A 27,694-nucleotide genomic window follows, 5' to 3' on the forward strand; every position below is an offset into this window, starting at 1 on the left:
CTTCTCAGAACTGCTTTCTCTTCCTTGGGTCTCTGCTCACAGGTTCTCACTCTTCCTGCTTCCCCGTCCCTTTTCTTGTCCACATCTGGTCAACACCGTCTTATCTCCCATAACTGAGCCCAGACATCACTTCCTGAATCTCTGAGGCTGCATCAGGCGTCCCTGCCATGCACCCCTAGGGCCTGTCTGCATAAACCCCACACCCATCCTTATTTCCCTTTAGTCTGTCAGTCTCTTCCACTAGAATTGAAACTCCTTGAGGGTAAAGATGGTACCTTACTCGTTTTCCTATTTTTAGCACCTATCAATTCCTGACATAGAAGAGGCATTTAATAAATGATGACTTACTTATCAAACTAACATTGTGCTGTAACTCCTTTATTTCCACTTCTGCTGTACCTCTAGATTGTGAGCACATCAAAGGTAGGAACCATGGCTTTTTCTTATTTATTTTTGTATACCTAGAATCTAGAAAAGTGCTGTACACATGCATATCTATTAAATCAGTGACTTTATAATATTTAATAGTTAATTGTTAATAAATTAATGTCATAATTAACAAATGTTTATTTGTGACTTTAACATGCAAGATAGTCTGTTAATATAAATTTCCAGACAAGACACAATGACAGACTGGGGGAAAGGAAATTACAGGCTGAGGAAACAGCATGGAGAAAATATACATGGGGAAGTATAATGAATGTGGAGAGTTTGGGGAATGGTGGGAGGGTAGTCAGGATGGGTGAATTGGCACCGTGAGACACGAGGTTGAAAAGGAATTTGGACTCTAATCCATAAGCAATAGGGAACCATGTAGGTTTTTAAGGAAGGGAGAGACAAGAAGTAGCCTAGGTTTTAGGATGAAAACCCCAGAACAAGGTGAAGAAAGGCTGGGCGTGGTACGGAATTTGAGGCAGGGGGAGCAGGCAGAGGCCACGGCAGCAGTGACAGAACAAAGGATACAACTATGGGGAAGGAGAGGAAGAGGAGGCTGAAGGTGCTCCAGAGGACCCATCAGCGTGGCTACCTGCCTGCTCAGCTCAGGGAGGCACGTAAAGAAGGCACACGAGGAGGGCGAGTGTGAAGACGACTTGAGTCTAATCTTGCCATCCGAGAGGACTGCAGCACTGTCAGCTGAGGCAGGAGAATTAGGAGGGAGAGTGTGCTGACAGAGACGTTTGGATGTGCTGTTGGGGAGCAGGTAAGAGCTCGCCCTTGCCCGTATTGGGGAGGGACGAGTGGCATCCGGAGTATTGTGTGACAGGTGGCTGGAAATCAGGCACTGGAGGGCCAGGAGGGGATGCAGGCAAAGCAAGGCTGCTCCACTCCGGCCTGTCGGGGTAATGCTCACAAAATGCAATCGTTGGTGAACAGCGTTGGAAAACACCGAACTACAAAACCTGACATTTCTGAGTAGCAGGCGGGCTGGCCAAGGGGGATCCCAAGATCAGACTGGGTGCCTCTACAGCTTCCTTCAAACCCTAATTGAAATGCGATGCAGAAGGCACTTCCACCCCTCTAGGAGGAGGGAGGATGCTGCAGAAGAGCTGAGGAGAGAATTCAGACACCACAAACATACCCTCCTGTCCTAATGCCCTTCCTCCTTGGGTGAGTGGAAGAGTGGGTCTAGGGAAGGAGAGGGAGGGAGGGAGGAGAAGAGGAAGGGGTTAGTGGGATCATGGCAATGTTTTGTACCCCCACCACCACCACCACCACCACACACACACACACATAGCACATAAGGAGGTAAGAAAGCCAAGAATTTCTGTCAACTGAGAGAGAGCTTCTGCAGCAACGGAGATGTCAGTTCAGGAGCCAAACTGCCATTTCTGCTTTAATTGGAGGCTCTCTGTGAAGGCTGGAGAAGGGATGAGAGAGAGAAGGGTGCTGGAGAGAGGGAAAGGGAGAGTCAGAAATAGCGGAGGAGACAGAGAGAGACAGAGCAGAGAGAGAAAAGACAAAGAGATCTTATGCAGAAGGAAAAACCCTCCAACGGCTGCTCAAAGACTGCTCCTGGGTAAGGCTCCTGGCTGGGTGCGAGGCAGAGAGCAGCTCACTGCCTCTCCCACTCACGACAGGGCTGGCCCGCGTGGGTGCCCAGAGCCCTGTAACTAGGGGGAGAAAGAAGGGGAGGGGTCTGCTGGAGCTTATTAATTTCCTTTCTTTTTTTTTTATCATTTATTAAAAAAGTAAAAAAAAATCCTTTTTCATTTTTCTCCAGGGTTCTGACTACTTGTCAGACTGTCAGTTCTTGACTCTTCATGGAAACTCAGTCCATGTAAAGCCAGGACATATATATCCAATAAAGCCTAATCCTCCTGCAGGCTGCTTGGCTTTACAGGTAACCCATGTCGCAAGGGGCCCCGGCCCTCCTGCCTCCACCCTACCCAAGTCCATTAACCCTCAGGTTTCCTGAGAAACTGAGTTATGTGCCAGAGGCAGGGCCTGAAAGGAACGGGATGAAATGAGGGAGGAAGGCTAAGGAAGGAAAGTGTGTGTGTGTGTGTGTGTGTGTGTGTGTGTGTGTGAAAGAGAGAGAGAGTAGAGATTATGTAAGAAATGATGGGGAAGAGAAGTGCCTTGCCTTTTTCTAAAAGACAAGATTTATTAAAATAGCGACCTGAAAAATGCCATTAAAAATCAGATGCAGATGGTGTGTGACTATATCCCAATAAAATTGCATTAAAAAAATCAGCAGATTCAACTCCCATTTTACAGATGCCAAAACTGAGGTGCTGATGCATAGGAAAGTACTTGCCTTGCAGTTACAGAGCTAGTGTGTAAAAGCCAGGACTTCTTACCCACGTCCTCAGAGCCTAGCACAATAGTTTCCGCGGTTTGGCTTGTGGGCACTCGCCATGCGCCAAGCACTGTTTTAAGTACTTTCCGTAATCTACCTCATTTAGTCTTCACAGCAACCCTTAGAAGCACATTTATTAATAGCCACACTTTAGAGTTGAGGAAAAGGCCCAGAGGGGTCAAGTCGGTTGCAGGTAAGTGGTGGAGTGGGAATACAAACCCAGGCAAGCTGAGTCGAGTTCTTATTTTTAACCACTCTGTTGAACAGTCTCTCAATCATAAATAAACCAGGGAGTGAACAATGTCCATGAAGTTATTCACATCAAAAGATCGGGACGAGACCATTCTCCTTCCAGCATGCTGAGGTTCCCGAACTAGGAAAGCAGGGAGAAGTGCTTGCTCACTTGCCTCCCCTAGGTTATAGGTCCTCGCTCACAGACAGCTGAAAGGCTGGTCCACGTGCTTCCTTCTCCATTGCATGGTCACCAAGCCGGGCTTCATCCAGGGTACGAGTCGCCTTCCTGAACGCACTGAGAAACATTGATTGGGAGCCCACCCAGTGGCGGGCACTGTGGCAGGCGGGGGTAGGGGGGTGTCCTCACAAGATGGACCCAGCAGAGACGTTTCCCCAAGGATCTCCTCACCTTTTAGGGGAGCTGAGCCATGCACACACTTATTGTACCACAAGCCAGGAAACACAAGTACCCCAAGAAATACATTGATAAGGTGCTAAGAAAATTTAGAGAAGCAAGACCTTGCTTTGAAATGGAGGAACTGGGAGGGTTTCATGCAGGAGGTGAGCACAGAGCTGGACCTCAAGGAGTCAACAGAATTTGACTTTTCAAAGATGGGAAGGAGATCAAATGGCGTTCTCAGTAGAAGCAGTGCTAGAGCAAAGCTCAGAAGAAAACAGAAAAGTAGAAGAATTGTCCAGCGATGGACAGAACTTCCCCTGGAAGGGAACACCCAGCAGGCACGCATGCTCCCGTTCCTCTCAGTCACATGACTTCTCATTTCCATGCCCAGCACACACAGGCCAGCAGGAGGCAGGCTCCACTGGGAAGAAAGGCTAGCATTTAATTGAGGGGTTCCAAAGGCTCCACATGCAGTTCTGTCCTTTAGTCCTCAGAGCCACCCCAGGCGATAAGGACTACTGTGATCTTCACGTATGGGTGAGGAGACTGAAGACAGAGAGGTTAAATGGCCAGTGAGGGATGAGCCAGGGATCTGAACCAGGCAGCCTGACAACAGAACCCATGCTTGGGACCACTATGCCATTTTGCCACCTGTGTGGTCTTTGGCAACTGCTGGCAGAGAGCAGGAACTCAGGAGAGCTGGGTCCTGTCCTTGCTTGCTGGCATATTCATTTCCTAGGGCTGCTGTAACAAAGCACCACAACCTAGCTGGCTTGAAACAACAAAATTTACTGTTCTGGAGGTTAGAAGTCCCAAATCAAGGTGTCACCAGGGCCAGGCTCCCTCCAAAGGCTTGAAGGAAGAATCCTTCCTGGCCTCTTCCTGGCTTCTGGGGTTGCCAGCCATCCTGGGCGTTCCTGGCTTGCAGCTGCATCACTCCAGTCTCTGCCTCTGTTGACATGTGTGTCTGTGTATCTCTGTGTCCAAATGTCCCTCTTCTTATAAGGGATGCTGGTTACTGGATGTAGGGCCCACCTTAATCCAGGATGAACTATCTGCAAACACCCTCACAGTCACAGGGCCTGGGTAGCATGAATTTTGGCAGGGTCACTATTCAACCCAGGACACCTGGGAGCTAGGTTGAAACTAAATTAGAGCAGTAAAGAAGGGGCCAAGGGCTGCCCACTGGTTGGGAAACCTGGGATTCAGCACCTATTGCTGGAAGCTGCAAAATGTGTGTGTTAATAACACTTTGTTCCTCAAGGTTTCTAGGGACTAAAGAGTGCTCATTCCAGCAAACCAAACATGCTTAAGGTGCAAATAATCTGCAGAGCTCTAGTTACACATATATATGCATCGATCAGCAAAAAGACTGTCCATTTCTAAACAGTGTCTAACATCTTATAACTCTATTGTAAATATCTCATAAAATTATAAATTCTACCTTGGGGTCTCAGTCCTATAGAGCTTTTCTCCTTTCCTTCTCTCTTCCTTCCCCACCTCTGTCCTCCCTTCCTCCTCTCCTCTTTCTCCCTATCCTTCTTTTCTCTGCTGCCTCCCTTTCATTGTCAGCTGTTGGGGTGTCACTCAAAGGTCCCAACAGCAGTTAAATGGAAAATTTGGCATCTCCAAGCTCCAGAACCAACTCTAGAACTGAAAGGACCAGGGCCCCTTCAGCTCAAGCACTTGCTGACCATCCAAGAACTTGTCCTGTTTCTTTCTTGCATCTTATTTGTTTAAAAGGAAAGAGTCAGTATAATGGGAGTGGACAAGGCCTTGAGCTTGAAGATAAAGTGGTTCATTTATGCTCTTCCACCATGAGCCTTTCCATGTGTCTGCCAGAGACAAGATCCAGGGCAGGATGAGCCACGGAGCTAACTCATCCCGGACTTGCTGCATTCCTACTCGGGGAAACTGCTTGTCTTGAGGCCCAGCTGCCTCAACCTGGCACCTGCAGCCGAGCACTGCTCCCCACTTGCTGAACCCAGCAGCAGCAGCAGTAGAAGCAGCAGCAGCACCTGCCCCCCATGTCCCCTCCCCCCACCACCTGGGCACCTGCAGCCCTCTGCAGTAGCTCCTTTGCAGCCCAGCCAGCCCTCCACTGGGGTTGCAGTTGATGAAATCTGGGAGCTATTTTGAAATTTCCCTTTTTGAAAAAAAAAAAGTCCAAACCGATTAGTTGATAATTACATGTTGGAACATCTGCTCTGATTTGTTTTATTCTTTCTATTTTGGAAAATTGGAATACACTGAAGTTTTGCCTTCTGGAATTGCCGGCCTGGCTCTTGGAGTGCGAGCAGCCTTCCTGCTCAGTGGCACCTGGCTCGGCGCACAGCCCAACTCCCAGGGAAAAGCACAGTTTTCCTCCTGAAATAGCCGTGCTTTCATTCCCAGCCCCCAAACCCTGGCCTTTATAATCTGTCTCTCTGTTTGTGGCCCTTAGGAGCCTCCATTTGCATTACCTGTCTAAGAAAAAGCAACGTTGGGAAGTACAGGAATATGCAGAGCCTGCAGCCAGATTGGGGCTATGGTGTGGGAAAGCCCAGTGTGGGAAAGCTTCACCGTGCAGCTTTGACTTACTGGGCTGATTGCTCACAGGAGTGCCTGGACACTCCCTGTCTCCTGGGGAGGAGAGGGCAGGCCGGCCCTGCCCAGCCCAGGCTTGCCATTATTGAGAAGTTGGGATTTGCTCAGGTGTGCTCATGACAGAACCCTGGCATCTGAAACCATCACATCTCCAAACTCCAAGTAGCTGCCATTCGTGAGTGATGGCTCAGAGCTTGGAGGTGTTACTGACAGGCTCAGCAGGGCTGAGGACTTGCCTGCATGCTGTCATCTACTCATCCGATTAGCACTTCTGGAAGGCATATGTGATACTAGGGGCTTGGTGGGAGGGGACAGGAGAGGGACATCAAGGTGACTCAGATACAGACTTGACCCTCCAGGGGCTCAGGATGCTGCCCCACTCCAATCCCTTCTCTTTGTTGCAGCCAGAATGACCTTTTATAATCTAAAACACAAATGTGATTATGTGACTCACTTACCTTAAAACCCTTCAATGGCTCCCTATTACATTTAAGATAAGGTCCAAACAAAATGTTCTAACTTGGCCTGTGAGGGTCTTCCAGATCTGAGCCCAGGTCACCTGGCCAGCCTCAAGTCTCCTGGGTCTGGGTTGTGGGTTCAGTTGTGTCCCCCAAAAGATGTGCTCAAATCCTAACCCTAGGTACCTAGGAATGTGACTTATTTGGAAATAAGGTCTTTGTAGATGTACTTGGTTAAGATGAGGTCATTCTGGATTAGGGTGGTCCTTAATCCAACATGACAGGTGTCTTTATAAGAAGAGGGAAATTTGGACACAGAGACACAGACACGAAAGGACAATTCAAGTGAAGATGGAGACAGAGATCAGAGTGATGCATCTCCAAGACAAGTAAGGCCAAGGATTTGCTAGCAACCACCAGAAGCCAAGACAGAGGCATGGAAGAGATTTTTCCTTAGAGACTTCAGAGGGAGCATGGTCCTGCTGACATCTTGAATTCAGACTTTTGGCTCTCAGAATTTCTGTTGTTTTAAGCCATCTAATTTGTGGTAATTTGTTACAGCAGCCCTGGGAAACCGAGACAGTTTATGGAAACTGTCACTGTACTATGGAAACCAACACAGTCTCTGTCCCACCCATCTACAACTCTGGGCTCCAACCATATTGCATGACTTGTGGTTCTCTGAACCTCACCTGTTCTTTCTGGACCATCTTGCCTTCACACAAGCCATCCCTTCTGCCTGGACTATGCTTCTTCCCTCTTCCTTTCTCCCCTTCCACCAAATAACTCCTACCTGTGTCTCAGGTCTGAAGCCGGGTAGGGATCTTTCCAGCGACCCAACACTGGCCCTCCCACACCTCTACCTGTGTGCTCCCCCAGCCTTCTGCTCTTCCCTCTTTCATAGGAATCATATCTCATTGACTCTGCCTGATTACTTATCCATCCTCCTGCCCATCTTGCAATCCTGTTGATGGCAAATACCATGTCTTGCTTATTGTACTATCTCAGGAAACAAGCACAGTGCCTGACACATGGTGGTGCTTTATAAATAACAGTGGATAAGTGAAAGACCAAAAAAGTGAATGAACAGATGAATAAGTGTTGACTTCACTAAGGAGATAACATTTCCATTTATAACATAACATTGAAAATACTATGTTTTGTGTATCAGACAGGGTATGTTATCTTATGCTTCAGTAATAAGCAACCCCCAATCTCAGTGGTTTATAAAAGCTACAGGTTTATTTCTTGCTCCCATTGCATTTCTTTCATGGATCAGCTTGGGTATTCTGCTCTATAATGTCCTCATTCAGGAACCACAGGCTAAGGGAGACTCCGTCTCTGTGTTTCCACAATTGCAGCAGCAAGAAAAAGAAGACATAATGAATCATGCACTGGCTCTGAAAGTGTCCACTCAGAAGTGACACAAAAAACTTCTGCACTTATTTTATTGGCTCAACAAGTCACATGACCACACTCAACTTCCAAGGGGCCAGGGAAATACCATCTGACTATGCATACAGAAGGAGAACATGGAATATTCGGTGACCGGCAATAATGCCCTTCACAGGAAATTTGGGAAGAGAGAGTCCCCTTCCAAATGTAAATATCTGGTGAGGCTTTCCTAAGAAGGTGACATCTGACTTAGATCTTGAAGGATGTGTAGGGTTTAGGCACTCAGTTCAGTACGTGAGCTATGATTCTACATGGTGGGAAAGCATCTTGCTTTCTTCATTCTCACCTGCTACCTCTGAAGCAGGAAAATCTCCTAGGCTGCCTGCCCCGAACATAATTCAGATATGTAAGAGATGGTCCCATCTCTCAGGGAGTGTGTGGTTTAGTAGATAAGTACAAATAGTCTTATGTACTATTTACAGAGTCTGCAATTCTGCAGAGACCCCACCCCTACCCCCATCTACCATCCCGACATCATCCACAGGGCATGGATTTGCCATTGCAACAACTCTTCCCAATAAGCAGCAGACAATTCCAGGGGAGGGTTGGATTCCCTGGATTCTGAACCAAAGCCCAATATCAGGTATTGCCCCCATGGAGATGTTCGCTGCCCCACGGGCTCAGGGCCACCATGTGCTGGGGCCCAGGGAGGGGTAGGGGCCGCTCCCATCACCGTTTTTCCTGGGCCCACCTGCACCATCGTTGACCTTGTTAAACAATACTTTCTTATGACTTGGTCATTTTTTGGATCCACCTGACTTCACCATAACATGTCAACACGGGCTGTTGCAGAAAGGCTAACCAGAACAAGGAATATGGCAATGATGATTACTAGTTTTTATTTTGTCAGATTTTATTTTATTTTGTTTTTTTAGCTCAAATTGCTGTGGCTGAGGACTTATTTCCCAAAGCCAAAGTTTCCTGCCTCTCACTCACTTCACACTTCGACTCATTTATTTTTTCCTATTTCCCCAAAGACCTTTTGACACTTTGAAAAGTGTTTTACTTAGATACAATCCTGCTCTCTTACCTTGTGTTTCTTCCATTTCTCCCTTCTCACTTTTCATTAATAAGTCATAAAGAAATGGTTTCCAGGCAAACATCACTCACCGAGTAATAAAAGCTGGGGCAGAGGACAGAGTGGTACAGAGAAGTAGAGGCTGGGGAGATGGGCTGTTTTCTGGTCTTGGAGCAGCAGGGAGCCTTTGCTCAACAACATGTCACACGCAGGTGCGAGGGAAGCCCGTGCAGGAACAGCACTGAGCGTGATTTTATGGGGCCAGCAGGGCCTCCTTAACCCCAGCCACCAGATCTAGTCAGCTGGCGACAGGGATGAGACTTTAAATTCCTGCAATACTCTTAAATCATTCTGTGAATTGAACCACAGACGTGGTGAATGTCAGTGCTGGGAGGCAGCATAGGGGTCACCTGCTCCTGCTTTTGCAGATGGGGAAACTGAGGGTAATAACTCACCCTAGATAAGTCCGTTAGAAGCAGAACCTGGGTCAGAATCCACATCCAGGGCTTTCCACCCCAGATTTAGTTTTTTTCTCTGATGCACTGTATGATGAACCCCGAGAGCTCACTCCCAGCCCCCTTCTTGCTTTTCAGGCTTTCCTGGAGCAGTCACACTTGCTGCCAGGGGGGCCACTGTAACAAACAGGCTGATGATTCCAGGCCTCCCTTAACCTCTTAACTCCAGACTCATAGGGGCACATAATTAAGCATGAGACCTTTCTACCTGAATGACCTGCAGACATCTCACACTCAGTGTTTTGCCCCCCAACCTGGTTAACACTATTAGCACCTACCGAGTCACTAAATTATAAAATCCCAGACTTCCTTTAACTGTGGTCTTTTCCTCAACAACCACTTTCTACCTTTGAGGTCGGTCTCTCTCAAAGCCACACTTCTCATTTGGTTCCCACAGCCGGATCTGCATCCAATCCCGTCATTTCTCTCCAAGCCAACTAGTCTCTCTGCCTCCAAGCTCAACCCTCACAAAGCCATCTGTCACATTCTGCCAGAGAGATTTTCCTAAACCTCAAAGCAGGTTGTGTCCTTCCTGTAGCTAAAACTTCGTTGCCCCATAAAGGCAGATAGGGCTCAGAAGGGGCCTGGCCCTGGGCTCTCAGTATTTGATGAATGAGTAAATAAGTGTTGGGAGCACAGAAGGGCTGCGTGGTGAAATGGAAAGAACATGGGACTTGCAAACGTTTCCCAGCTCTACCGTTGACTGTGTGACTTCAGGCAAGTCACTGAACCACTCTGAAATTCAGGTTCTTATAAAAAGGCAAAATTTCTTACTGCTTTGACTTAGCCTTCAGGATTGGCATGGGGATCAAATGGGGGAATGATGAGGAAAGAATACTTTAAAGCATAAAGCAATATGTGCCAGGAATCTATTACTGTACCACAGTTTTGGCTGGAGTCTGTGGGCACATGTGCTTCCTACAAAGGAAAGTGTGATCCTGGGCAAGTCACTTCTCCTTTCTGAACCTGAGGTTTCACCTCTATGGAATGACGGGTTGGGACTGAGTTATCTCAAATCCTTCCCAGTGCTGACCTCCTAGGACTTGACGTTCTAATCCGGGGCTCTGGTCCAGAGGGGACTCACTGATTAGCTGTTGCCGTCTGCTGCCAAGAGCTGCTGTTCTGATCCCTTCTCTGGATTTAGGCTCACTACCCAGGCTTCTGCTTTCATCTTCTAATAAAGAACAGGAGCTCAGATTTAAATCTCATTCTTTCCTTCTTCCCACCACATATTACTCAAGTTTTGATCAACCAGCCTAGGTGGCTCACTTTTTTAAACATATAAAATGGAAAAAAATATAATTAAGAAGCCAATTGGGCCTCATTATGGAAGAAAAGCCTTAATTATCCCCAAGGCTGGCTCTGGTACCCACTCATCAAAGGGCCCAGCAGCTCCAGATCAAAGCCCAGAGCTGGGTGCTGTGGCCAACTCCTCGCTTGTTTCCAAAGCAGTTGCGTTCAAAAGGAACAAAAGCACTGAGTCTACAGCCTGGAGAAACTACTGAATCCTCTAGCCTAGTTCCCTAGGGCTCCCCCAGTCACCAAACAAGGAACAAAAAATAAATTTCAGCAGGGAAGATCCTCACGGGAACTGGGTTTTCTCCTTTTCTTGAGAAGACTTGGGACTAGGGGATTTGAGATGGGGAATTGGAATACAAGCAGGGGTTTACCTTGGGGACTCTGAAATTGGGGCTACAAACCCCAAGCATGCAGATGAATCAAACAACACCATAAATGAAAGTAATTCATACCAACAAATAGCATGAAAGCCTGTGAAACCACTTGCCACAGCTTTTCATGACCATCATGGTATACATGATGATGCTCATAAATCCTTCTGTTCATAAATCTTCGGTGACTCCTATTGCTTATAGAATGAAGCCCAGGTTCTCATTCTGGCATTGGAAGACCCCTCACAGTTTGTCCCTCACAGAACTTTCCATCCTTCTTTCCACAGCCTTGCGTTCCAGACAAACCACTCACTTCACACTATCTACCTACTCCCCCCACGCTTAGAACTCCCTGCATTATTCACACTTTCTTTTCCTGTGAAACTACTTCCTTCTATGTTCCCCCTTTTTCCATCAGTCAGATACTCCCTGTCCACAACCAACTCTGTCTGTGTTTCTCTTCTGCAGCTCATTCCTTTATTCAGCACACTTTTGGGGCGGAGATTGTGTGCATGTGTGTGTCCGTGATTCTATGGTGGGCTAGACCCTGTTCAATGGCCTTTGGATGAAAAGATGAGTGAGGATTTTCTCTACAGTGGAGTTCACACTCTAGTGCAAGAGACAGACATGTAATCAAATAGTCACCATATAGAACGAAAAATACTCTAGCCAATGCTGTCTGGTAATATAATCGGAGCCAGGAAATGTAATTTAAAAATTCTGGTAGCCTCATTTTTTGTTTTAAAAAAAGGCAAAAAGAAACAGATGAAATTACTTTTAATAACAAATGTTATTTAACTCATTGAATCCAAAACATTATCATTTCAACATGTGGCACTAGACACGATCCAAGTGCACAAAAGCCGCACGTGGCTGGTGGGTAGCACATTGCACAGATGTGGACAGATTAACTATAACTGTGAAGAGATCATGGAGAAGGAGACCTAGAAGCACAAGGAGGTCCAGGGTGCACAGCAAGGAATGGCAAAAGTGAGCTCGGAAAGGAGGCATCATGTGCCCCCATGGAATCTGAAGGTATAAGGAGCAGTGGTGGTGTTTATCCAGGGAATCACACAATCTGCTTGATGATTTGGGAAGGTGACCTTGGCAACTGTGTGGAGAATGGATTGGCAGTAGGAAGGACTCCAGGGTACCAGTTAGGAAGCTGTGATAGAACCTGCTGGTGCTCCTGGGCATCCTGCTTGGACTCCATTTCCAGGCCTCCCTGGCAGCCTATGCTTTCAATCAGGAGTTGAGGAAAGAGGGTTTGGGAAAGACGTACGCATTCTTAACTGCTCTGGCCCAGATGTGACATCCTCAGGTCCACTCATATTCCACTGGAATCGATAGTAGGCAGGGTGCTGGAGAAAAATGGAAAGGAATTCTTGAACTTTAAAAATAAATGGTAAAGTAAGCAGATGCTGCAGAAAAGGACTTAGGGATTCTAGGGCACGGCATAGCTGCTAGATGTAAGGACCTGGGGCTCTGATTGACCCTGCTGAAGACAGCACCAACCTCCTGGCCACATGCCAACCCACACTGGACTGTGAAGGGAGGGATCCTGAAAATAGGGAGGCTTATTCCACTATTTGTGTAGGGTGATTTGACATATGTGTGTACTTGCCATTTTGCTTCTTAAATTTGAAGGTTTTAGAAGGCAAGGAACTGTGAACTGTCTGACTTAGTCTTCTAACTCTCCCCACCCCTGTTTCTACCCTAAATGAAGCTTTGCCTTTTAGATAATAAGAATTAATTCAATAATCAATTTATCAATTCAGTAATAAATTACCTCATTTCTATCTCAAAATATACCCATAATATACTTGCTTCTCATCAGTTTCCCTGCCAAATCCCTGATGCAAACCAACATCATATCTTGCCTAGATTATTTCTATAGACTCCTAATTTGTCTCCCTGCTTCTGCCCTTGCTTCCCTATGGTCTGTTTTCAACACAACAGCCAGAGCTGTCTGGTTAAAATGTAAATCAGACCAACTGCTCCCATCTCATCCAGAGCAAGGCATTGTTTTTACAATGACCAACAATGACCAGGACAGGACAGGATCTGCCCTTCCCGTGCCCGTAATTGCCTCTGTGACATCATCTCCTGCTTGTTTATCTCCTCTAGCTATCACTTTGCTAGTTTTCAAAGATGTCAGGCACACGTCTACCTCAGTGCCTTTGCACTTTCTGTACCCTCTGCTGAAAAGGCTCTTCCACCAGATATCTGCACAGCTCACTCCCTTGCAGGCCTCGGATCTTTTTTCAAAGGTCACCTTCTCCTTGGCCATCTTATCTAAATGGAAACCTTGCTCACTACACTTCTTTTTCTCCTTCCCTGCTTTATTTTTATCTGTAGTGCTTATTACTCTCTGAAATACTAAACATATCCCTTACATATTTGCTTCTTTCTTTCTCATCCAGTAGAATTTAATAAAAAAGGCAAGGTTTTCCCTTTGTTGTAGTCACACTGTCTCCTCATGACTAGGCATGTCTGGCACATAGTAGGCCAAGGATAAATATTTATTGAATGAGTGGCTGGTGAATGAAGAGAGATAGGTTGCCAGGAGATCTGAAGGGAGGGGCATCTAAGCCAGCTGTGTGTGGAGCAGGGGGACAGGGAAGGCTTTATGGCAGAGACTTAAAAGAAAAGTTCAAGTTAGTTAGGAGAAGAGAAGCTGGTAGGAAGGATGTGCCAAGAAGAAGGAACTGCAGAAACAAAGACTAGGAGGAAAGAAGCACCATGAGGCCTGAACCTGCATGTGGTTTTGTTTGCTGGCATGAAAACTGCCTGGTGGGGAGGGGTGAGAGAGGAGGCTGGAGAGGTAGGCAGGGGCTAGATCAGGGGGTGCTGTGGTCATCAGGCCATGGTAAGGGACTTGTACTGGTTCTAGGTGTGTGGCATTAATGAATCTACTTTTCAAGCCAATCATTCTTATATTTGTGCAGAGGACAAATATGGGTGAGACAGAGCAGAGCACAGAACATTAGTTAGGAGGTTTTTGTGATGGGCCAGGGGTGAGATGGTGAGCACCCATTGCAGGGTGGTGATAGTGGAAATGGAAAGGAAATGGCAGAATTGGGAAAAAGGTGAAATTGATGAGATTTGGCAGTTGATTGGTTTAGGAGAAGGTTGCAACTTTGATGCTCTCAGCCTCTGGTTGAGGGCTGGTCCTGCTACTTGAGATGGCAAACAGGTGTGAGAAGAGAGGCTGTGAGGCAGAGTAGTCGTGTGAAGATATCTGAGATGTATAGAGTCTGCAATTTGGATAGGGCATCTTGGCTGGGGAAACAGATTTGGGATTCAGCAGCAGATAGATTGTAGAGGAGCCCACGTGAGTCTAGTGCAGCAACAGCCACTCAAGACAGCCTGAGACAGCTTAGTGAGTGGGGAAGGGAACCAGAGTAAAAGCTTAGAGGAATTTCTGTCACCATGGGGGCATGTGGTGAACACAATATCCAAAGGGCAAAGGGAAGATGGAGGGTGAGGGCTGGAAAGCAAGAACTAGCAGAAAGGTCAGAATCTGGTAAATTGGCAATCTGACATGCAAAAATAAGTCAAGGGCAAGGGTTCAAGTGTAAAACCATTGGCAGCAAATAGGGTGAAGCCAATAAAAGATGTGGTGACCTAAAATCATAAGAAAATGTCTTTCTAGTCACAGAACCTCTTCTTCAAAGACTGTTTTAGAGAAGGCAGATATTAAAAGAAAAAAAAAAAAAAAAACCCACAACACAACCAAACCAAACCAAACCAAATGCATGCAGAGCTGCTCTGAATAAAGTCAGTTTGGAACCCCAAGCCTATCAGCCAGGACTTAGCTTACCTCTGCCTTCTCTGCAAACCCCCCAAAGACAAATATTAAAAACCACTCGTGTTGTGTAAAGAACACTGGACCACATGCAGCTGTAAGTCTTGGGATTGTCCCCCTTTAACTACTTGGTGATGTGGGCAAGTTGTTTTCTCTTCTCTCTGGGGGTAGGAGGTAAGGGGGTGGGATGAGATGATCTCCCCAGCCCCTTTCTGCATGAACATTCTGTGGGAAGGCAAAGGGCATACAAACCGCTAATGATAGGGTCAGCCTGGCCTGCTGGGCCACACTCTCCTCCAGGCCATTTATCTCTCTGCCCACCCTGCTCTCTCCACTTTTGAAACACTGCCCTCAACACCTTATTACCTTTACCAATAGCACTTTTACCATCCTGGTCGTATTTTTTGTCCTCCCTGCCCAATGACTATATTTTCCAAGAAAACAAGCTCCTTGGCCATGCGCAGTCCTCTGCCAGGCAGGGGAGGGCTGCCTTTTCTGGTGGTAGGCACCGGTATTTAGGAGGAAATGATTTTCTTTCATCTGGCCAAGTAAATCTTTCCCCAACACTTGTAAAGCTAATTGCTACCAATTTCCAGCTGGAGAAACACAGCCATTTAGAGGGGGAGACATTAGTAACTAGAAGTTACTTATAACATTTAAAATGGGGGCTTTGCTTTTCCTTTCTTCTGTTCCAGGTTGTGTATTTTTAATTTTTTTTTTCAGTGTTCCACTAGTGCTTCTATTGAGGAGAAGGGAAGTGGAATATATTTGTGTATGTGTGTGTTTACTGCATATATATAAAAATGTAAATATGTTTGGATATTTGTATATACACAAACATATTTAATGTATATGCAATGTATATACACAATGTGTATATGTATATGTCCCCAATGTATATACACAATGTGTATATGTATATGTCCCCAATGTATACATACACTTGCATATATAAAATTCATGCTGCTTCTGTAAATAGCGGGGGGAGTCGGGGGAGAGAGCGAGGACCCTCCCTTTGAACTCTTTTCCCTTCATCGCTGTCCAGACATGAAAGGAAGCAGAGCAGGTGTGCTAAGCTCCCATCCTGGCCTCTGTGCTGATTCTCCATATCATATGCACCAGGCACTGCCACTTTTACCTCTTGTAACTCAGGAATGGGAAAAAGGGAAAAAAGAAATGAAATAAAACACTTCCTCCAAAGAGCATAGCCGCGGGAATTGCAGGACTAAGAGCAAATAATGATTTCCTCCTCTGCTTTTTAAGTAAATACTGCTGCACAATGAGCTACTGGGAAGGACAGGTGCAAAATAATAGACTCTTTTTCTGGTCTCCCCAGCCCCCACGGGGCCACTGCTAACTGCATCAGGTACTCAATTTTCTTTTGTTATTTAAAAATGTGTTTGTGGATTCCTGGGGGGCGGGGAGAGAGGGGGCGAGTCCTGTTCCAGAATCACCAAGAGGACGGCTTAACTTGTATTTTTGCTTTATTAATGGAAAGCTGCCTGTCGACCCCAGGATTTGTCTACTCGGGGAGGCTTTTAATGTGCCTGCCCAATGCAATGGGTCTTGGGGGAAAATGCACTCTGATCAGAAGCTTGTGTCTTATGGGGAGAGGCAACAGATGCAGTGCAAGAAGCACCTGGTGGCAGAGAGGGGACGGGGCTCCCATTTCGATTCTGGGCAAGCCTCTGGACCTCTCCAGGCCTCAGTTTCCTCTTCCTTTAAATGGGGAGGAAATGCACAGCTTACGTATCTCAAAGGGCTATTGGGGAGGTTATCTTAACCTCATGATAGCCTTGAAATTTCACAGTGCAGTAAGAATGAAAAGACAGAGCGGTAAAGAAAAACGTAAAAGGTTTTTATTAATAATGTTTTCATTCAATTCAATAGAATTAATCCTTTCTTATTCCCCATTCTGAAAGCAGTTCATCACTTCAGATCAAGCCAGACACAATCACAGAAACATTTGGCTGGAGAGGGCCCGAGAGCTGACCTCATTCTGGCCGTCACTGTGAGACTGGATAACACTGAGACTCACTCAGCTCCTTGTAACGTTTATTTCTCACAAGCATCTCTCATTATAAAAAGAGTAAAGTTAAATAGAAAACCGAGAACTACCAGCAAACCTTAATGAAAATATTTTATCATCTTTGCTAATAGATCACCTGCCATGCACCACCCCCGTCCTCCTGCTCAATAAGAGCTGTTTGTACAACCCACCCTGGAGATGAAGGTCTACCACGGAGTCAGACTGGGGAGTGCACCCAGACAGTGCCCCCAGGCTGCTGAGGCCCACCTGGTCTCCCAGAGTGTTTTCCTCTCTCCCGTTTAGCCCTTGGCCAATGCTATCTTTTCCCTCTGAAGGATTCCTAGGGAAGGAGCTCCTGCACTACCTAGAAATCCACTGTATTAGTTAGGGTTCTCTAGGGAAACAGAATCAGTGAGAGGTATCTAAGAATATAAGATTTATAAAAGTGACTCACGCAACTGTGGGTATGCACAAGTCCAAATTCTATAAGGCAGTCAGCAAACTGGCAACTCCAAGGAAGATGTCCGATGACCTCCTCAGGAAACAAACTGGCAACTTCGACAAACTCCTCAGGAAATGAACTGGGATCTTCAACGAATGTGTTTGATGAACTCCTCAGGAAGCCAACTGGCAACTTTGACGAACTCCTCAGGAAATGCTTTGCTAGTCAGCCGAAGAAGAAGTGAAGGTCCTCTATCTGTCTCGCTTATAAGTCTTCCACTAATTAATTGTATTAAATCCAACCAGTTGCATTCTCTCATTGTGGAAGACACGCCCTTTGGTGAGTCATCAGTCACAGCTGCAGCCAACTGACTGATAATTTCATAAACCAGCCTGTTGGTTTACTAACCAGCCACAAACATCCTGGCAGCAATTGTTAGGCCAGTGCTTGCTTGACCAGACAGCTGGGTACTATCACCTGGCCAAGTTGACACATGAACCTAACCATCGCATCCACATTCATGTTTGTCACTTGGTAAACTTTCTCTTCACCTCTTTCCTCCTTGCTTTCCACGTGGATAGTATATAAATTCGTCAGCGTTCATTAATAACTCTGTCAAAATCAGTTGAGCATATCAGAAGCTAAGGCTTTTGGTTCAAAGACCGGAGACATTTTGATGGAGAGAGATGAAAGTCCACAGCATGGAGCCCTACCAGTGGGGTCAGGCCCAGTGGGCACTGTGGTCAGGGACCCAACAACTGGAGGCAGTGAACAATGGGTGCTGATGGGACCGGGAGGGGCGGTGCATAAGACACCTGTCCATCTGTGTGATAGACACAGAAACCAGCCAGTTGAAGACAATCTTTGTCTATCTCACTATATTGTGGGCGAATAGATTGCTTTCCCACTAGCATGGAGTTCCTGGAGAAAAGGACTTCAATGTATCCACTTTGGTGTCATAGAGCTGGATTCAAGTTGTGATTCTGCAATGCTTTAGCCAAGTGACTTTGGGCTTATTATTTAATCACCAAGTCATAGTTTTTCCTTATCTGAGAACTGGCAATAATGATAATACCTATCATGATGAAACAGTGAAAAAAACCTTTAAAATTACGGTTACCTAAATGACTGGCAAATGTTAGATATCATTATTATCTATCTCCTTTTCCTTCCCTATCTAAAACACTCTATTCCTTTAAACTTAACATTGAAGATAAATTTTGAAAATGGTCTCCTCCACCCAGTCTGCTCCTCTAATTTGGTTCTTGACATCAATCACACCTCTGGGAAAGATTTTTTTTTTCTTTTTTTGGCTTTTATAAAGGGGGTTTATTTGGTTACAAGGTTACAGTCTTAAGGCCATAAAGTGTCCAAGGTAAGTCATCAACAATCAGGTACCATGCCAGTTTGAATGTATTATGTCCCCCAAACGCCATTATCTTTGATGTAATCTTGTGTGGGCAGACCTATCAGTGTTAATTAGATTGTAATTCTTTGAGTGTTTCCATGGAGATGTGCCCCACCCAACTGTGGGTGATGACTCTGATTGGATAATTTCCTTGGAGGTGTTGGCCTGCCCATTCAGGGTGGGTCTGAATTAAATTACTGGAGCACTATATAAGATCAGACAGAAGGAGCAAGAAGCTACAGCCAAGAGGGACACTTTCAAGAAAGCATAGGAGCTGCAGATGAGAGACAGTTTGAAGATGGCCGTTGAAAGCAGACTCTTGCTCCAGAGAAGCTGAGAGAGGACAAATATCCCAAGTGCAACTAAGAGTGACATTTTTGAGGAACTGCAGCCTAGAGAGGAACGTCCTGGGAGAAAGCCATTTTGAAACCAGAACTTTGGAGCAGACACTAGCCACGTGCCTTACCAGCTAAAAGGTTTTCTGGACACCATTGGCCATCCTCCAGTGAGGGTACCCAATTGCTGATGTGTTACTTTGGACACTTTATGGCCTTAAGACTGTAACTATGTAACCAAATAAACCCCCTTTTATAAAAGCCAATCCATCTCTGGTGTTTTGCATTCCAGCAGCATTAGCAAACTAGAATAGGTACCTTCACTGGAGGATAGCCAATGGAGTCTGGAAAACCTCTGTTAGCTGGGAAGGCATGTGGTTGGCATCTGCTCCAAGTTCTGGTTTCAAAATGGCTTTCTCCCAGGACATTCCTCTCTAGGCTTCAGCTTCTCTCCAAAATGTCACTCTCAGTTGCTCTTGGGGCATTTGTCCTCTCTTAGCTTCTCCGGAGCAAAAGTCTGCTTTCAAAGGCCATCTCTAAAATGTTGCTCTGTAAGCTGCAGCTCCTCTCTCAGCTCCTGCGCATTCTTCAAAGTGTCCCTCTTGGCTGTAGCAAGCTCCCTCCCTCTGTCTGAGCTTATATAGTGCTCCAGTAAACTAATCAAGGCTCACGCTGAATGGGTGGGGCCACACTTCCATGGAAATTATCCAATGAAAGATCTCACCCACAGTTGAGTGACCACATCTCCACAGAAACATCCAATCAAAAGTCTGCAACCCAATCAATACCAATATATTTCCTGCCCATACAAGACTGCATCAAAGATAATGGTGTTTTGGGGGACATAAGACATTCAAACTGGCACATTCTACCCCCTGAACCCCCAAATGACATGATCTTTCCATATAGAAAATACATTCATCCTATCACAATATCATAAAAACTTAAATCATTTCAGTAACAATAGATAAGTACAAGATCCCATCAAAATCAGTTATAGGCATGGTTTGTCTTAAGGTATAATTCCCCTCTAGCTGTGGACCTGTGAAACTTAGAACAAGTTATATACTTCCAATATAGAAAGGAGGGACAGTCATAGGATAAACATTCCCACTGCCATAAGGAGAAACTGAAAGAAAAACAGGGTTAACAGGACCAAAACAGTTCCTAAAACCCACAAGGCAAACTCCATTAGATTTCAGTCTGAGAGTCATTAACAGAATGACGTTGTATCCTTGGGCTTGAGAGAGCGGGAGTCTAACCCTTCCTAAGGGCCTTTGTGGCAGCCCTTTCCACTCCAAAAGCTGGGTTGAGTTCTCCAACATATCCACACACTGGGGAGACCACCTTCTCAGCCCCACCCTCCTCAAACATTGGGGCAGCACCTGGATTCTTTTCCATCTCCGGGGCACACGCTCAGCCCCTTCAGAACAGTGTGGTGGCAGCCAGGCTCTCCCCAGTCTCCTGGGAATGTGCTCCACCCTCTTTGAGGCCTGAGGTGGCAACACCTTTCCTGAGCATGGAGGTGGAAGGCCCACCCTCGACCTCCGGGGCAAACTCACCCTTTGGGAAAGATTTTTAAAGGATACCTTGAGAAAGTTGAACTTCCCACTAGAAATATGGGTACAATACACAAACAGCTACTTTACAAAAGAAGAAACATAATTGTTCAATAAAAAATGAAGAGAACTTCAGCCTTGATAGTAATAAAAATGCAAATAAAAAGCAATTAAACTATATTCTTTATCTTCCAACTACAGAAGGTTTAAAATATGATGATATGAGTATTGTCAAGGAGTGTGGGTGAGTGGCCCAAGAGACTCTGTTATTATAGGAGTATAAACTGGTAGAGCTATTCTGGAGAGCAACATAACAAGATGAATCAATAGCCCACCCTTTGCACTAAATGGACCAACTGATGGAATAGATAAGAAAACCCAGAAATAGATCTAAATACCTAGAAGAATTTAGCTTATGATGAAGATGACTTTTCAAATTAATGGAGTAAAGATGGATTAATCAATGAATGTGGTTGTGACAACTGGATAGTCATCTGATAAAATATTAAGTTGGATTCTTTCCTCACATCTTATGCCAAAATAAGTTCCAGGTGGATCAAATACATAATTGTGAAAACAGAATCCATAAAACTACTGTGAGAAAACATGGGAGCAATCATTTATAATCTCAGAGTGTGAAGGCCTTTCTACTGAGACATCTCAAAATTTGTTTCCATAAATACATGATTTATAAGGTGATGAAAAAGCAAGAAAAATATTTTTGTATGAAATACATTCCATATTTGTGATAACTGTGACTATATTATTTCTGTAAATGGACTCATCTACCAACTTTGGATTTGCAAGAAAAGAGGTTTCAATGGGCTGCTTTGATTCCATCAAGTGTTTTAAAATGCTTTCCATGTGGAAACACATCCATAACAGGGACAGATTATGATCCAATGGTACAATCTGGGCTGGGCACTGTATGCAAAGGAACTTGTATTTTGCTCCTTTCATGGATTTTCTGGCTCTAAATATGTGTGGGGAGGAGGAAAACACCAATCTGAAAAAAAAAAAAAAAAAAAAAAAAATCTCAGTAGTGTCCACAGCCCTTAGCCTGGATTTTTAACTTTTTACAAGAGTGGAATTATGACTATATTGTATATTATAAAATACCTCCAGCAGAGCCTGGGCCAACATTCTATAATCACAGGAATTGTTATTTCTGCAGCAAACATATGAATATTCACAATAAATGAGATAGCTAAAATCTCACATTAGTTTCCAGGTCAAGTGTTGCCACAAAATGAGTTTGGGCATTAAAATTATAAAAACTCTTAAAGTTTTCAGAGGGTTATAGATAAGAGATTGAGAGCCTATTTATAAAGATCAACTACAAATCAATAATGATAAACCAACAACCCATTAGAAAATGGGCAATGATATAAACAGACAGTTCACAGAAAAGGAAATACAAATGGCTCTTATATGAATGAAAAGTTTACCAAACTACTCCTAAGAAGAGAAATGTAAAATAAAGCTACAAGATACCACTTTTTATGTATCAAATGGGTAAACATCTGAAAGTTTGATAAGACATTGGTGGTGGGAGTATAAGGAAATACACGTTCATTCATTGCTTGTAGGTGTATGTTTTAGTACAACTTCTAAAGGGAGCTAATTAACAAGATCAATAAAAATTAAATATGCAATTCCACATCTAGGAATTTATTCTAAATATGTACTTGCACATGAGTTAAACTACCTATTACATGTGTATTTATTGTGGCAATGTCTTTAATAGCAAAATATTGAAATAAACCAAATGTCCAATGGTAGGAAACTATTAAATAAATTATATGATAAATGCATAATATACAGTAGAATATTATGCAGCAGTTAAAAAGAATGTAACAAATCTTTATGTTCTGATATAAAAGGACACCCAAGGTATGCTATTAAGTGAAAAAATCAAGATGCAATAAATTGGGTTTATTAAGGAACAATTTCTGGGAAAGGAAAGGAAAAGAAAGGAATAGAAAGGAAATTTGATAAAATTGCCATTTTTATAAGTAAAAAATAATACTAAACAAGATAACAGAAGTTGTCCCTGAATAAGGAAACTTGGTGGCTGGGATAAGGAAATTTGAGAGAGACTTTACAGCATATATTCTTTTGGCTCCTTTGCAGTTTTACCCAGGCGCACATAATATAGATATATTCATTGGACTTCTTTTAAATACATTTGGGCTAGCATTTGACCAGCCATGCTATTTCTAGGGAAATAATAAAAGATTATTTATTGACATCATGATTTTGAGAAACAATCTAAAGATGAAATATCAGTGGATTGGTTAAATAAGTTATGAAATCTCTAAGATGTATTATCATGCAGCTATTAAAAATCAAGTTGTTATATCAATAAATTTAAAAAGTAAGCTGGAAAACAGAATGTCACTAGTTTTGTAAAAATAAAAAAGTGAAAAACTATATGTAAGCATGCAAGTAAATGCACCTTGGGAAAAAAAAGGAAGTACCTAGGAAAGGACAAGAAGTATTGTCCTTTATAAGAATATAAAAATATTCTTTTAACAAGTATTTACCGAGTTCTTACAGTATGCCAGAGATCCTTCAGGGCACTGGGTATGGAGGAGTGAACAAAAGAATAGTGGTTCTCATATTCATGGAGTGTAATCTAGTGGGAAACATGCAAAGTGAAGAAAGAAAAATATAAAATTGTATGAGAAAGAATAATAAGAATCACTTATCCTAGACTGGGTGATCAGAGAAGGTCTCTGGAGAGGCTGCGTTTAGGCTGGGACCTGAAAGAAGATAAAAGCAGTAGTGAAAAGGGAGAGCTGAAGATTCCAGGCAGATGGAGTAGTGTGGAAAAGGACGATATTTTCATGGGAATGAAAGCTGCCCAATGAATCTAGAGCAAGGGAGACATAGACAGAACAGCACAAGATGAGGTAGAAAAAGTAGGTCAGACCCAGATCTTACGGGGTAGAGCTATAATAAGGAATTAGGATTTTATCACAAATGCAGTGTTTTTGACAGTCAGCTGTCAGTGTAACTGTCACTCCTTTGAAAGTAAGTTATACATTCTCCTCTAGCTGCTTTTAGGATCTCCTCATTCTCTTCGGTGTTCTAAAATTCACTATGGTATATGTAAAAGTAGATTTCTTTTGGTTTATGTTGTTTGGGTTTTTAGGGACTATTGAATCCGTCTTTAAATAAACAGTTCTGGAAAGTTCTCAACCATTATCTCTTCAAGTATTGCCTTTGCTTCATTCTGTACCTCCTCTCCATACAGAACTTCGATTAAACAAGTATCAGATCTCTTTCTGTTTGACTTTATGGCTTTTACCTTTTCATTTCTTGTTCTCCATGTGCTGCTTCCTGGGTAAAATATGTCTTCTAGTTCAACTTTTAAAATTAGCATTTCTGCTCTTAAACCCACCAGTTGTGCCTCTATTACTGTATTTTTCATTTCTAGTAGTTCTATTTGTTTCTATTTCAGATAGTCTAGGTTACGTTTTACAGTTTTCAGATATTTTTAAGTTTGTGTTTTTTTCTCTAAATAAATACATGTGGTACTTTTTAAGATGTTTCTGTTAGTTCATTCTAAAGTTTTTGAGGGTCTGTTTCTGCTGTCTGTTGTTTATGCTGATTCTCCTTCATGATGCTCTTTTCTTCATATTTTGGTTAATTTTCTACTGCGGATTGTTCATTGCCTTTGGAAAATCATTTCAAGGCTCTTCTTTGAAGCCTAGGATAAATTCCTACAAAGAAATTTGTTTTTGCCTATGAGTACTCCTAGAGCTTGGCCACAGCAAACCAGATTCACAGCTTTTTATGTGACATTCAGTTCATGCAAATTTAGTCCGCAAATTTACTACAGGACTGTTTTATGGTTACAACTTCTAGGGGTGAGCTTACTTTTTTGTCTCCCTCTGATCTATTCAGAACTAAGGAACTTTCTTTGATATCTCTGAGATTGGGGATGGGGCGGCTACACCTTTTAGTGTCCCAGCTTTTTGGATAGTTCTTTCATTAGATATCCCACTTGAGGATGGCCCAGTCTCTACTCTTGTCTTCCTTGCTCCATGAAACTATAATCAGTTTACCCCATTCAGCAAATGCCATCAGGGGAAAAAATACCCTAATTTGCTCTTTGGGCTCCTAATTTCACATGGATTGTGACCTAGTCATTCCTTATCAAGTGCTTAGCATTTGATGTTTTTAAGAAGTTCTTTAAAAAATTCATTTTAGGCAAGATGGCAGCATAGAGAGGTATGGAATTTAGTCCCCTGGAGCAGCTAGTAAACAACCAGGAACAACTAGTAAATAATCTGGAACAACGGCTGGGGAAGAACCGTGACTGTCCACACATAATACAATCACAAATCAAGGAAACCAGATGCCTAAACAACAGAAACTACAAAATACACTAGGAAAAATGAAGATATGGTCCAAAGGAACAAACATACACCTCAATTAAGATACAGCTGAGATACTGTTTCACTTTGATGAAATAGTCAACTAAAGATTTTCAAAGGAATATGCTAAATCAATTCAAAAACCAAATCACCGAGTTCAGGAAAGATATGGCAAAAGAGATGAAGCATATGAAGAAAACACTGGGTGAACATAAGCTAGAAATCGAAAGTTTGAAAAAACTACTGGCAGAATGTATGGAAATGAAAGGCAAAACACAAGAGATGAAAAACACAATGGAGACATACAACAGCAGAGTTCAAGAGGCAGAAGAAAACACTCAAGAACTGGAGAACAAGACTCCTGAAATCCTACACACAAAAGAACAGATAGGGAAAAGAATGGAAAAATATGAGCAATGTCTCAGGGAATTGAATGACAAGATGAAATGCATGAAGGTACATGTCATGGATGTCCCAGAAGAAGAGAAGGGGAAAGGGGCAGAAGCAATAATAGAGGAAATAATCAATGAAAATTTCCCATCTCTAATGAAAACCACAAAATTACAGATCCAAGAAGCACAGTGTACCCAATACAGAATAGATCTGAATAGGTCTACGCAAAGACACTTAATAAGCAGATTATCAAGCATTAAAGACAAAGAGAGAATCCTGAAAGCAGCAAGAGAAAAGTGATCCATCACATACAAAGGACGCTTGATAAGACTATGTGCAGATTTCTCAGTAGAAACCATGGAGGCAAGAAGGAAGTGGTGTGATATATTTAAGATACTGAAAGAGAAGAACTGCCAGCCAAGAATCCTATATCGGGCAAAACTGTCCTTCAAATATGAAGGAGAGTTTAAAATATTCTCTGACAAACAGACAATGAGAGAATTTGTGAACAAGATACCTGCTCTACAGGAAATTCTAAAGGGAGCACTATAGACAGATAGGAAAAGACAGGAGTGAGAGGTTTGGAACACAATCTTGGGTGATGGTAGCACAGCAATGTAAATACACTGAACAAAGATGACTGTGAATATAGTTGAAAAAGTAAGGTTAGGGGTATGTGGGACACCAGAAGGAAAGAGGAAAGATAAAGACTGGGACTGTGTAACTCAGTGAAACCTAAAGTGCTCAACAATTGTGATAAAATGCACAAATTTGTTTTTTCATTAGGGAGAACAAGTGAATGTCAACCTTGCAAGGTGTTAAAAATGGGGTGGTATTGGGGGAAAATAAAATCAATGCAAACTACAGACTATAGTTAACAGACACATTGTATTATGCTTTCTTTAAGGTAACAAAAGCAATATACAAAGCTAAATGCATATAAGAGAGGGACATAAGGAAGGGGTATGGGACTCTTGGCATTGGTAATGTTGTCTGACTCTTTTCTTGTACTTTAGTTTAATTCTATCTTTCCTTTTGTTGCTTTTTTAGCTGTCACTTTTTTCCTTTCTTTTTCTTTTTCTTTTATCTCTATACCTTCTTTGATTCTTCCTCTTCCTTTGTGGAAGAAATGGAACTGTCCTTATATGATAGTGGTGATGGTGGTGAATGTATAAATACGTGATTATACAGGGAACCATCGATTGTTTCCTTAGGACAGAATGGATGGTGGGTGAACAAAATTTTCTTGAAAGAAACAGATTAATGAAGAAGTCTTGACGACACTATATTGATTGAAATAAGTCAGACTCATAAGGACAAACATTGTATGGTCTCACTGATATGAATTAATTATAATATATAAACTCATAGACATGAAGTATAAGTTACCAGGATACAGAACGAAGCTAAAAAGTGGGGGGCAGTTGCTTATTATGAGCATAATGTTCAACTAGGTTGAACTTAAATGTTTGGAAATGGACAGAGATGATGGAAGCATGTTGTGAGAATAACTAACAGTGCTGAAAGGTGCGTGAATGTGGTGGAAAGGGGAAGCTCAGAGTCATATATGTCACCAGAAGGAAAGTTGGAGGTTAATATATGGGAATGTATAAAACAGTGAATCCTGTGGTAGATAATGCCCATGATTAACTGTACAAATATTAGAAATCTCTTTCATAAACTAGAACAAATGTATGACGCTATAACTAGAAGTTAATAATAGAGGGGTATATAGGGAAAAACATAACTATTGCAAACTATGTACTATAGTTAGTAGTATTTTAACATTCTATCCTCAACAGTAACAAAAGCACTATACCAATACTGAGTCAATAATGCAGGGGGGTGGTTAGGGGTATGGGAAGATTTGAGTTTTCTTTTTGTCTTTATTTCTTTTCTGGAGTAATGAAAATGTCCTAAAAATTGAAAAAAAAATTAGTTGTGATGGATACACAGCTGTTTGATGGTACTGGGGGCAACTGATTGTGCACTTTGTATCTTTGGGTGATTGTATGGTATGTGAACAATTTCAATAAAATTGAATTTAAAAAATTCATTTTAGTTGTTTTCAGTCTGAGGTTGTCTAAACCTAGTTTACCTTACTCTCAGAAACAGATGTCTATTTCAAGTGCAGTTGGAAGCCACCCTGGAGGTATTAAGGACAAGAATGACTTGATCCAATTTACATTTTTAAAAATA

The sequence above is a fragment of the Choloepus didactylus genome, chromosome 6, assembly GCF_015220235.1.
Source record: "Choloepus didactylus isolate mChoDid1 chromosome 6, mChoDid1.pri, whole genome shotgun sequence".
NCBI classification, from domain to species: Eukaryota; Metazoa; Chordata; class Mammalia; order Pilosa; family Megalonychidae; genus Choloepus; species Choloepus didactylus.